The sequence below is a fragment of the Protopterus annectens genome, chromosome 13.part0 (genome assembly GCF_019279795.1).
Source record: "Protopterus annectens isolate FY-2018-M chromosome 13.part0, PAN1.0, whole genome shotgun sequence".
Classification (NCBI taxonomy): domain Eukaryota; kingdom Metazoa; phylum Chordata; order Ceratodontiformes; family Protopteridae; genus Protopterus; species Protopterus annectens.
Genome location: NC_056747.1, coordinates 568,213,284 through 568,226,380, shown reverse-complemented (window position 1 = coordinate 568,226,380; position 13,097 = coordinate 568,213,284). Strand labels below are relative to the sequence as shown.

General features: G+C 35.2%; 1 long non-coding RNA gene across 1 annotated transcript in view; it reads right to left on the bottom strand.

Moving 5' to 3' along the window:
• The window catches only part of LOC122787480, a 172,819-nt gene that overhangs the window by 34,304 nt on the left and 125,418 nt on the right, over positions 1 to 13,097 (bottom strand). The gene's annotated exons all lie outside the window — the stretch shown is intronic.

Here is a 13,097-nt window from a genome sequence, read left to right as displayed (position 1 = left end):
GTGGCACTGGGCATTAGATGAGCCAGCTATGCATCTGCCCATTTGAAACATTTCTGAACACTCAAGTGGACTAGTTGAAGCCAACACAATGACCTATAATTAGTGGACTTAAGATCCATTTCTAATAATACAGACCTATATTCTGGTAACATTGAAGAGGCCTCACCACATCTTCAATACTGTGTGTGGTAGGATCTATAGCAAATATGTACCTAGCCAGACCAGTTTCCTTTCATCTTTTGGAGGCCTTGAATATGCCAAGTCTATTATCTACCAAATGCAGCTTCCTTATCAGCTACACTAACTGCTTGTCCAGAAGAGGACGGTGGTAAAAGGAGACTCAGCACCAGCTGATATCTTGATGGCTGATATCCCATGACATTGTCAAATGACCCATTTAATCTCCTCACACATTACGCAAGTCCTTGAGCACATTCCCATTATCACATAGCAGAAAATGTACTGCTACCAGAATATATACTTAATTACAGATTCTAACTTTTCAAATCACATACATATGTGCCATCTGGTCTGCTGTTTCATGTTGCATATCATATTAAAATAAAACGTGAAAGAATATCACTGGGATTAGAAGCATACTTTAAAAAAGCTCAGAGTTTCTTTCTCATCCCTTTCTCCCCTCCCCACTCCTGCTTACTCTTTTCCTATATAAGCTTTAAGCTATTAGTTTTTCATAGCCCCTTTCGCTCAGCATTCACACATAGTAGCAATCCTATGTAATGGTAAGCAGCATAACAAGCTCTTTAAAATCAATACACCCATTACTATCTAACTAGCATACCCTTTCATACTCCGTATTAAAAAAAATCCCACACACAGGTGTGTGTGTGTGTGTGTGTGTGTGTGTGTGTGTGTGTGTGTGTGTGTGTGTGTGTGTGTGTGTGTGTGTGTGTGTGTGTGTGTGTGTGTGTGTGTGTGTGTGTGTGTGTGTGTGTGTGTGTGTGTGTGTGTGTGTGTGTGTGTGTGTGTGTGTGTGTGTGTGTGTGTGTGTGTGTGTGTGTGTGTGTGTGTGTGTGTGTGTGTGTGTGTGTGTGTGTGTTTGTGTATATTTATATACATGTATGTTTATCTCTATCTATGTTTTATATAAGAAAAAGAACTGAAATTCTTCCAGCATTTTTGACTCAGATGAGATTTTTGAACTTGAAATTTTTTAACTATGTATATTTATAGCTATGAACAGCTCAAATGACCAAAGAATGAATGATAAAAGTCCACCTATGGATTCTTACTGAGGGAGAATCCTTCCACTCCAAAGGCTTTTAACCACTTCATAGTTATATTACATATATATATATATATAGAGAGAGAGAGAGAGAGAGAGAGAGATACATGCAAGTGTGTGTGCATCTCTATATATATATATATATATATATATATATATATATATATATATATATATATATATATATATATATATATATATATATATATATATATATAAATACTCATTAAACATAAGGACCTATCCAACATACTACACGTTAGATTTAATACACCATGTAAATTAAAAGAGAGGAAAAGTCCAGATCCAGATCACTGTCTTCTGTCATCGAAGTATAAATGAGAATATTGACATAGGCTCTGTACCTCAGAAATACAGAAGAAAAGAGACAGGTCACATTGTTGCATCTAAAGACACCCATGATTTTTTCAATGCTTTCAGATTCTAGAATTGCAATGATCAAAGAAACATGAAAGAATAAATATATCACTTCACTTCATTTCACTATGCACAAGCTGCTTTTCATTGTGGCATATCTAATGTCATTCACCAAATCTTTAGTTTCTCCCAGTGTATCAGCATTTATGCACCACCCGGACGCTACCCAATCCATTAATGCAGCATATTCATTAAGTTCTACTGATCTCAGTGTCTCATGAGACTCTTCTTATGATTCAAATGTCTTTATCCTGTATAGCAACATCATTCACAAGTGGTATATCCATGGTTGGAAACAAAAAAATACTTCACAAACTGAATAAACATAAAAAAGCAACTGATGTAAGAGCACCACAAACTCTATTTTTTAAGCGCTTTCCATCCAGCACAGTGGCTGGACTTCATCAGATAAAAGAATCAACTTCATAGATACTCTTAAATGTTTCAACAATCCAGTCATGTGACCATTTCTCAATTAAACCTCTTAACAATGTTCAATTAACGCATCACTTTATAAAAGTTCTACCATAGTTAGAAATACAGAGTTAAAAGCCCTGACTAAAGGTATGGGTATTATATTATCCAACAACTACATCGTGTTTAATGACATGATTTATTTACAACTAGTAGGTGTAGCAATGGGCTCACCATGTGGTGCGAGTTTCGCCAACATGGTGATGGCCCATTGGCAACACACTTATTTATTCAATAATCACAGTATAATGAACTTGATAGAACATTATACACGCTTCTGGGATGATATTTTTATAGTGCTAAGAAGTGATGAAGCTTGAGCTACTATAATCTTACAAGCAATGAACAACAGTACCAATTTCTTAAAATTTACATCAAATTTCAGTAAGGAAACTATAGCATACTTAGACATATTGTTGAAAAAAGATGTTGCACTAAATGCGTATACAGCATCTATATATCGAAAATCAACTTACTGTAATGCATTTTTGCATTACAAAAATGCACACCCATTCAGTACAAAAAAATCGGTTGTAAAAGGACAACTCGTCAGAGCAGCCAGAATGGTGACAACAAATGAAGATTTTTGCACTGAATGCCAGAACTTAACTGAAATTTATTTATTTATTTATTTATTTGCAGTTGGTTTATTTATTTGCAGTTGGTTTACCAGGATAGTCCATTGGGCCAAAAGAACCCGTTTTCAATGGAGTCCTGGGGAGAAAAGCTCCAATATAGACAAAATTAGGTACATACAATAACTACTAGATAATTATACAGAGTAGAGATAACAATTAATACATATAGGCTTAAATTTGAGAAACATTCGAAAATGGGCAGAAAAGCTGCGATATAGGCAAAATTAGGTACATGTTGTGACTGCAAGACAGTTATACAGAGTAGAGATAAAACATTAGTACATTTAGGCATAAATTTGAGAAACATTCAAAAATAAACAGTATTGAGATATGCCATCAGAGAAGTTATTGAAGAGGAAATGAAATGTTCTTGCAAAGAGGTTATCCCACAGGTTTTGTTAATGAAGTGGTAATCGAAGTGTCACATAAACGTCAGACAGGTTTTTATAAACCAATACTTTGTCTATGTGGCACTAGCACCACAAAAAGGATGTAATTATGGAGGAGAGGGTAGTAACATCTACCACTCATACAAACATATTTTTAAGGGAAGGTGGTCAATACAATAGTAGTTTCACTGTAACTTTTAGTACTGACACAGTTGAAATTAAGAAAATTATCAACAAAAACTGGAATCTGTTAAAAAATGAGATTGAATTAGTTAATAAGATAGGCCACAGACCTATTGTTACTTACAAGAAGGGTAAAAACTTGAAAAACGTAATAGAAATGCCTATAGTGAAGGTTGCAAGGACCACGGGGATGTTCAAATGTGAAAACTGTAACTACTGTGGATCCATTGCAACTGGACAACATTTTGTTATAGGTAACCACAAGTATTCCATCACAGGTAGGTACAACTGTAACACTAAAATGGTGGTATACCTAGCTCAGTGCGTTCTCTGTCCTGTTTTCTATATAGGGAAAACAGATAGAAAGTTAAAAGAAAGAATCTATGAACACCTGTACGCTATTAGGAGGGGGAAAACAGAGAATGCACTAGCTAAGCACATAGAGAATTCACCTAACTGTAAATTCAAGTTTAAGGTTATAGATCAGATTAGTGAAAATGTACATGAAGGACCAGCGTCACTACTTTTAGAACAATTAATTTGTTATGGCAACTTCAATTAAATGCTAATCAGTTCCCAGGAATAAATGAAACATGCACTATTCTCCCATACTTAAAATTAAAAAGTATGTAGAGATAATTTACCTAAATTAAGTAATGAGTTTAAGGATTAGTCCTATACCTAAAGCATTTATTTATTTACAATGGTTATATATTAACCATGGTTTTATTTTAACATGTTTTATATTTTTATTTTTAATACATCAGGTATAAATAAATTTACTGTTGATTTAGGAGTGAAGGATGAAGGTTTTTTATTTCGGGGAGAATGTATTATATTGTTATTTAGTCAGGGCTTTTAACTCTGTATTTTTAACTATGGTAGAACTTTTATCAAGTGATATGTTAATTGAACATTGTTAAGAGGTTTAATTGAGGTCACATGACTGGATTGTTGAAACATTTAAGAGTGTCTATGAAGTTCATTCTTTTATATGATGATGTCCAGCCACTGTGCTGGATGAAAAGTGCTTAATAAATAGAGTTTGCAATGTTCTTACATCAGTTGCTTTTTTATATATATCCATGATTATTTTAATTATCAAAATACAAAAATATCATCAGTGAAACCACTCTTTCTGATCATAATCCTATGGAACAGTTTGGGACACATTAAAAGCTTACTTATATGGTAGAGTGGTAACCTGGTGTAAGAGTAAAATGAAATAATGGGAAAATTACTTATTAGACATTCATAATAAAGTCCATATAGTCAAATCCAAATTTACAAAAGGAAATAAGTCTCTTCCCTTTCAACTAAATTATCGTAATATGGATTATCAGATCATTCTTTAAAATAAATTGGCAATAGCTCAACAGAAGTTAAAATGTTTTCATATTCTATGACTCCTAAAGGTATGCACAATTTAATCAAGAGATCAATTTTTTTCTGCAAGAACTAACCATATAAGAGAAATCAGATGTAAAAAAAAAGATAATACATTAAAGACAGAACCAGAAGAAATATTATTGGAATTCAGAGATTATTATAACAGCATAAAGCAGTACAGTAATCCTTGTAATGTCAATGAATTTTGAGTTAATATTTTTTAGTAAAAAAAAGAGATAAATATTTCAGAAATAAGCAATATAATCTTTAAAGAAGTCTCTAAAAGGAAAAGAGCTCAGAAATAATAAAGTCTGATGTATTGATAGAATAATTCCTGATTTATTTTACCACAGAATGTTGTCCACTGTTTTCGTAAAGTTTTAAATGATATTCAAACAAGTTTAAGGCATTCGTTCTCTTGGAAATACTCACTAATTACACCAGTTTTAAAGGAAAATAAAAATCACAGAAATTGTTCAGCATATAGACCAATACTGTTATTAACTATTGTTTATAAATGTCCATATTCACAGACAGATTGAAACCCTCTATTCCCCACATAAATATCAATGATCAAGCAGGTTTTATTTTTAAGAGCCCCACTCAAGACAATATAGAAAGAATTTTAACATTAATAGATATAATCTGTAACAAAAACATGAAGCAGAACTTATACGTCTCAACATAGTGAAAGCCTTTGCCTCTGTCAGATGGGGTTATTTATTTAAAAGTTCTAGAACAATAAGACTTTCCTCCTAAATTTAGTTCCATAGGAAAAAGTCTATATCATGATAACAATGCCTTAGTAATGTTTTTGTCTGACCCAACGGAGTTAAAGAAAGGTGTAAAACTGTAAAACAAGAGTTTTTCTCATCTCCCCTTTTGCTCATGAGAATAGAAAAACTAGCAATTATAGAAAAATCAAGCAAAGATACTTATGAAATAAAAGTAGAATATTATCTCAACATTCTGTTTGCAGATGATGTAATGCTAATTATTACTAATGTGAATATCTCATTGAAAGAAATATGTAAAATACTAAAATGTATGAATATATTTCAATTTTTCATTTTAACAATAAATCCAAATGTATCATTCTACATAAAGCAAAGTATACCGTTACCACCATAATATAATCTAGAAATGGAAATAAAGATCTATAATACTTAGGAACAGTATTAAAAGGACATTGAAGAAGCAAGAGATAAAAACTTAATAAAAATATTTGCAGAAATAAATAAAATGGGACTTGGAATAAACAGGTGGTCCTACTCCCTAAAGTCTTATATATAGTAAAGATGACTGCTCCTATACTCAATCAAGTCAATTTGATGAATCAATAAAACTTGGTTCCCAAATAAACCAACAATTGCATATAAACATCACATTTTAGCCTGGTACAGAGTTTGGCGGAGCTGCTCAGAGTTTGGCGTTCTTTGCCAGAGATCTGAACTACATCTAAGAGATCTGAAGTACATCTAAGAAAATCCAAGGCATCCAATAAAATCCTCAAAAAATAAGTAGAATGTAAGCCTGTTTGTGCACCTATATACTGTATTTTACTGATCTGTTGATTCATTTTTACTGTTTTTGCTGCTGTGACTGATTAATTCTGCACTTTGTATTTTTACTTCTCCTGCCGTAAATGGCATAGGCTAGATTCAGACTTGCTGAATCTAGACCATTTGGCATCACTAGAGCACTAAAACTAGCCATTTTACATCAACAGGGCTTCCCTGCACCATTGTGGTAGAAGTGTATTGCTCAGGACCCATTTAAGTTGGAGACTGCTGGAATAAAGGCTCTGTGAGGGGCTTTTCTGTTGATAGATTATGTTACAACTGTTCAAAGTCACTTGTATTTAGCACTGTGTTTGCATGGGTTTGTGGTCAGTTTGGTGGAGTTGCTCAGAGTTTGGCATTCTTAACCAAGAATCTGAAGTGCATCTAAGAAAATCCAAGGCATCCACTAAAATCTTTAAAAAATAAGTAGAATTTAAGCCTGTTTTTTTGCACTTGTGTACTGTATTTTACTGATCTGTTGCTCCATTTTTACTGTTCTTGCTGCATTGACTGATTAATTCTACACTTTTCATTTTAACTTCTCCTACCTTATATAGCATAGGCTAGATTCAAACTTGCTGAATCTAGACTGCTTGGCACAACTAGTGCACTAAAACCAGCCGTTTTACATTAAGAGGACCTCCCTGCACCCTTGTGGCAGAAGTGTATAGCTCAGGGCCCATCTGATTTGGAGATTGTTGGAATAAAGGCTCTGTGAGGAGCTTTTCTATTAGCAGATTGTGTATTTAAACATCGTGTTTGTGTGAGTTTGTGCTCGGTTTGGCAGAACTGCTCAGAAAGGGTTAGTGCTGCCTTGTATAGATGCAAATGCCTAGAATCACATTTTTCCCTTAACATCACTCAGTGAAACCTTCTCAGGCTTCCCTGTTGCTCTTCTGGCAACTTGGTTGTGCACTGCTGCACTGCAAACAGCTCAGCTAAGCACTGTCAATCGCCCCACTTTCCTCACTAATCCTATTTAAGTCCCAATGCTAATCCCAGAGAAATAGCTGATCTTTTGCTCTCCCACAAACCAGGAATTATGTGCTGCTATGGACAGTCATTTTTGCAGCATTTCTGTAGCCAGCCTGATTGACATGGGCATCCTGAGGCAATGCAGCAATTGCCTCATGTATACAGACAACCACCTGCTCTTAAAGCAAACAAATACAGTATTTGAGAGATGCCAAAATATCATGAAACATGAATCAGTCCTCTCACGAAACAATAAACAAGGCATCAAAATATTTGTCAGCTCACACAACTCTCCTCTTATACAAGATAAAATCATGACACATAAACTCACATACTCGGAGATACTCACCAGGAGCCTACCAAAAGACCAGAGACCTCCCAAGTGTAAACAACCCTCACATACTGGTACATGAACCAGATCCACCAATACACATAACATGTATAACAGTGCCTCAACAATCAAGCTCCTAAGGTAAAACACTTCAAAACCAAATGTCCTAGTCATAGGCAACACAATAGTGAGACACACAGATGTCCCTCTCACCAGGCTGGACAAAGAGAAGGTCATGATCGGCTGCCTGTCGGGTACCAAGATCCACCAAATCATGCAAGCACTCAAGTCACTCAACAGCAAATACTGTTATGACTCTGTAATAGTACATCTTTGAGTGAATGACCTGAGATGTACCATTCTGGACTATATGAAGAGAGACATGATAGAGCTCATAGATTATGTGTGCCAGGCAGGTATGTCCATAGCCATAATCAGCATTCTGCCTTCATGTAGGATGATGCCACTGAACAAATAAAAAAAGATTGATTTTAACAATTGGCTTAGCTTCTAGTATCACCCCAAGGGGATCCAGTTTCTTTCAGCCTGGGAAGACATGGTCAACAGACCTCAATGCTTTACTCAAGATGGCCTTCACCTGTCTCCTCAAGGATTTAGGATATTGGCAAAGATGCTTGCCTCCCTCATAAAGCCTTTTTTAGGCTATGTCAAAGCAACAAAACTTCTGACTAACTAAAATCCAAGTTTTAATACAATAAACATAATTCAGCACCATATTAATTACAGCATGTGCTTTCATCCCATGTAATCAAGAACACCATACCCCTCACGTAGAGCTTGCACGGCCAACCAAACTTGAAAAACACAAACGGCCAGCAAAATGGTTCCAACGCTTTATTAAATCGAGGAATGGACATAAGAATGTCCAAGTCAGCAGTAAATTACATCACATGAATGTGATGTAATTTACTGCTGACATGGACATTCTTATGTCCATTCCTCGATTTAATAAAGCGTTGGAACCATCTTACTGGCCGTTTGTGTTTTTCATCCCATGTAACGCAGTAATCCAACCTGGATTATTGTATCTATTATTTGGTCTTCTTCTTTTTTTTTTTTTGTTTTGTTTTTTGTTCATATGGATTTCCCTTTCCTGGTGTTTTTTTATTTATAAACATTCAGACTCAAACACACACACAACTCCTCCCAACCCTGATCCTCATACCAGTTGAAGTACTAGTTGAAGTGCCATTAAGGCACAGGGGTCAAAAGTACTCCCTGGTGACTAGTGTTTCCCTTCACTCCAAATCCCCACAGTAGTTTAAGTGCCACTATGGCAAGATTGTAGTATGCCTGGTGGGTAGTGTTTCCCCTACCCCAATCCCCATTACAGTTTAAGTACCAGTATGACACAACTGTAGCTTTCTTGGTGGCCAATGTTTACTCCACCACAATCCCTGTACTTGCTGTAAGTCCCAGTATATCACAATTATAATTTCCCTGATGATAAGTGCTCCCCCACCAGCTGATGCTATACTGCTGTGAGTGCCAGTATGTCACTGGCGGCTTGTGTTTCCCCACCCCTCAGCCCTTTAGTGCTGTAAGTGCCATTATGAAACCCAAGTTTAGAGTAATACTTAGTGTCTAGTGCTTCCCGAGATCCCCAAAGTGCCATAGGTGCAGTTATGGCACTCAAGTTTAGAGAAATCCCTGGTGTCTAGGGGCATTGGTTAACAAGGTAAATGAACTTTGATGACCATTTTCAGGCATTTCTTTGTCGAAAGGCACAAATAACAGTAAATGCATAGGTATACAGTACATACAAAACAGCAATGTATAGCAAATGTGCCAACATTTATACGCATAATATGCAGCACTAATTGGTCACAACAAAAGTGTAACAAAAAGCATAATATACAATAATGTAGGTATTCACAGAGTGCAGATCTTGAGTGCAGCAGAAAGGACAGAGTAACAAGGGAAAAGTGAATAGAACAGTTATGGATCCTTGGTTATTTCTGACACATTCTACCAAATTCTTGAGTTGTCATTCTCTGAGGCATTGGTAAGAATACTGGCATTGTTTGTGGATGTTATTATTTGATAATTGTAAACTTAATTTGATCCTGTTCAAAATGTTTTCCGTTCTTTCTACAGATTTGAGAGTCTGTACCCTTCACATAATATGATCTCAGGACTGATGCTTCTTCTATCTCGATAACATTTTACTCCACTTCTTCCAGATTTGTTGGCATCTAAATCCTCATTCTGTCTACTACGCTCAGTGTAGGCAATGGCTTGGCATGCTACACTCTTTATGTTGCTTGATTTATTTTCAAAATCTGTGCAGTTTGGATGTTATTTTTTTTTTAAGAACAATAGTGTCATAGGGACTGAGAAGTTACTAGAATTAATTCTGAGTTAACTTGGTGCTGACTTTTAACTGGTTGAAGCACAAGTTAGTATATAGCTGATTTCATCCCAATAAGAGTATTGAAGTGCTGATAGTTGATCTGCTTAACATCTCTTGTGCTCTTTGTAATCTCTATCTTCTTATGTACATTTCTTAAACTCTTTGGCTTTTTCTTCTATCATTAATTTCATAGCTTTCAGCATAAAATATTCACATCATCAGTAACCAGATATTCGGGGGGAGGGGTTCCCTTTTAGATAGGCTCTTTGCAACATATTTGCAATGTGTATCCATTTATCCAGCTCACTTTATTGCCAGCTCATATGTCTGCAAATTAAGTAGCATTATTTGCATTGACAGAGGTACCTTGTATAATAAATATTTGAAAATGCTATGCAAGGGCCTATGATCAGTTTCAACTAGCACATCTTTATATATGAACTTTCTCACATCTGATCTGTGCAACAGTAAATATTCTTGATCCTTCCTTATGCCACAGATTTGTTCTCCCACTTACGAAGTGCTTTATTTCAAAACCGAGTGAGATCTCCTTGTAAACCTTCTGGTTTGATGATATCACAATAGCTCGAATCTGATACCGCAATGACAAGCCTCTTTAATATTTCAAAACTCTTGTCTTGTTTCAGTGATCATTCACATTCTGCATCATGTTCTAAAAGAGTGGTAAAACTATTAAGGGGAAGTAATTTTGGTCTTTCTGTGAACATTGCAAGTTTTATTAGGTAGACGTGGTTATCATTATAAAACATTTCATATTGTGTTAGCTTGACTTCTTTGTACTGCATGAATTATTTTTTTAAGAGAAATCTTGCCTTTGCCTTTGATTGATTTTCTAAACCCGTACTACAGGACAGCTATGGGCAGAAATAACATGGCTTCTATCATATCTAATTATTTACCCTTCCATGGGAATACACTTATATAGGATTCTTAATCTGGGATTTGCCTAGTGTTAGTTTATAATTTGTACTTCTCCAAAATGCCATGGTGGAGCAGCCATTTTAGATATAATTTTGTTTTTAATTCAAGACAATATAAAATGGAAGTCCAGCCTTTTGAGTTTTATGATAAGAAGGAGAGGGAAAAGGCAAAGCACTGACTTGATGAAGTATACTAGGGAATCTCTGCATACTGTCATGTAAACATTAGAAACCTGAAATAAAAGTCTTTGAACTTTTTTCATCCATATCCTCCTTCCCTTCCTAGTGGGCATGTTGAAAATCTACCTTAACCAACACCACATTATTTTCATACACCTCACTTGTCTGGTTCAGACATGATGGAGATTAACTGACCAAAACCTCAGGAATGTCATTGGGAACATCCAAAAATGGCAACAGAGCTGAAGGAAAATTGTCTATAGCTGCACAAATCGCACTTTCTCCTAGGTAAGTATTCTCCTTCTCATATATAATTTCCTACATGGTACTATGGACTGCAGTTTAAATGTACCACCTCATTCCAAAGGTATCAAATCTCTATCATCTATGGATAAGCATACTAGCTCAATAGAGGTTTCGAGAGCACTGTATACTACTAAGCAATTCACATCTGGTCAAAATACCATTTTCTGTTTAGGACCTAAATAAGTAACCACACCTTTTAAATGCAAATAGAACAACTTACTGATACTGGAACTTTTACTTCAGGTGAATCCCAAGAATCTGTATTAAGACTCACCCTTTTCTCATTGTATATAAATGACTACTACATCAAAATACCACCGCAGAACATAACACTCTATGCAGATGACATTATTTTATGCACCACAGGGTCCTCCTCCAATACTTTTCAAAAAAGAACTTCAAAAAGACTTCCCCACTTTCTCTTTGAATGGGTCAGACTATGACCTCTCAATTATTTGGAACCCAACAAAGACTTGATAGGAGCAAACCTCTACTAATAACAGCTTCATTCAAACAGTATTCCAAAACAAACACGTAAGACTAACACTTAGTCCCACACACACATTCAAAATGCACACAAGTCCTATCTCAACAAATGTAAATAACTAACGTAGAATTGTCTAATCTATTTCTAGTCACCTTACCTCACCTCACAAGACAGGTGTACCCTAGCCATCAGTGTTCTTACACCTTGAATGGAATGTGTCTTATTCACTGCAGTCTTACTAGCAGCCCAAAATACAAATGTAATCCATACCACTGTGAATAACCTCTGCTTTTTTAATTAAGCTCTACACCAGAAATGGATGCCATTGTACTTCACCTCAACAAGCCAACTGTCTCTCTGTCACTGGCCCCTAGCACACTACTCCTATCAAGTTTTGACTTTTCATTTGCAACTGATATAACCTTGATGAAGTAAATCAAAAAGCTGATAGTCTAAACGTTTATAACAATCCAAAACAAAATGTTCTGTAACTGATTTATAACATCTAGTGACAGACAATAGGCCAAATACATTAGTTTTGTAAGTGTCACTGTACAGAATGACTGTACTGCTGCCCTTAACAGCCTACATAACTCTAATAGAACTATATTCTACCTATCTATAGATCTATTTTCTAACAAACAGTTTTAAGGTAATTAACACATTAATATGGTATGTCCTTGAAGATGGAATAAAAGTGAGTCCCTTGTTCAGAGCATTAAGGTGATTGTGCTATAAAATAAACTTACTAAATTTAAAAATTGGACAATCACTGATAAAAATGAGTGTTACAAAATTAAATTTGCATTACATTTTAAATGATAGGAAACATTTTAAGTCAAACAATAGTGAGTTAGTTATGAAAAGGAACATGTATAATTCTGTTTTGCATAACACCTTAACGTTTTTTAGTGATTGCTATGAAAAGGACATTTGAGAGTTCTTAAGTCCAACAGTAATTATAAACTCTATAATTTTACTGATATAGACAAGGAGGCTCTCAGACAACTTTACAAAGATAGATCTTGGATTGTTATAAACACTTAGATTTTTGATTTACTTAATCAATGTTACATCAGTTATAACTTAGTTGAAATCTTTAGGATAGATTTTCCCAAAATTAAACCATTTTTTTGCATCCCTAAAATACACAAAAATGTGTTTTACCCACCTTTTTGACCAAT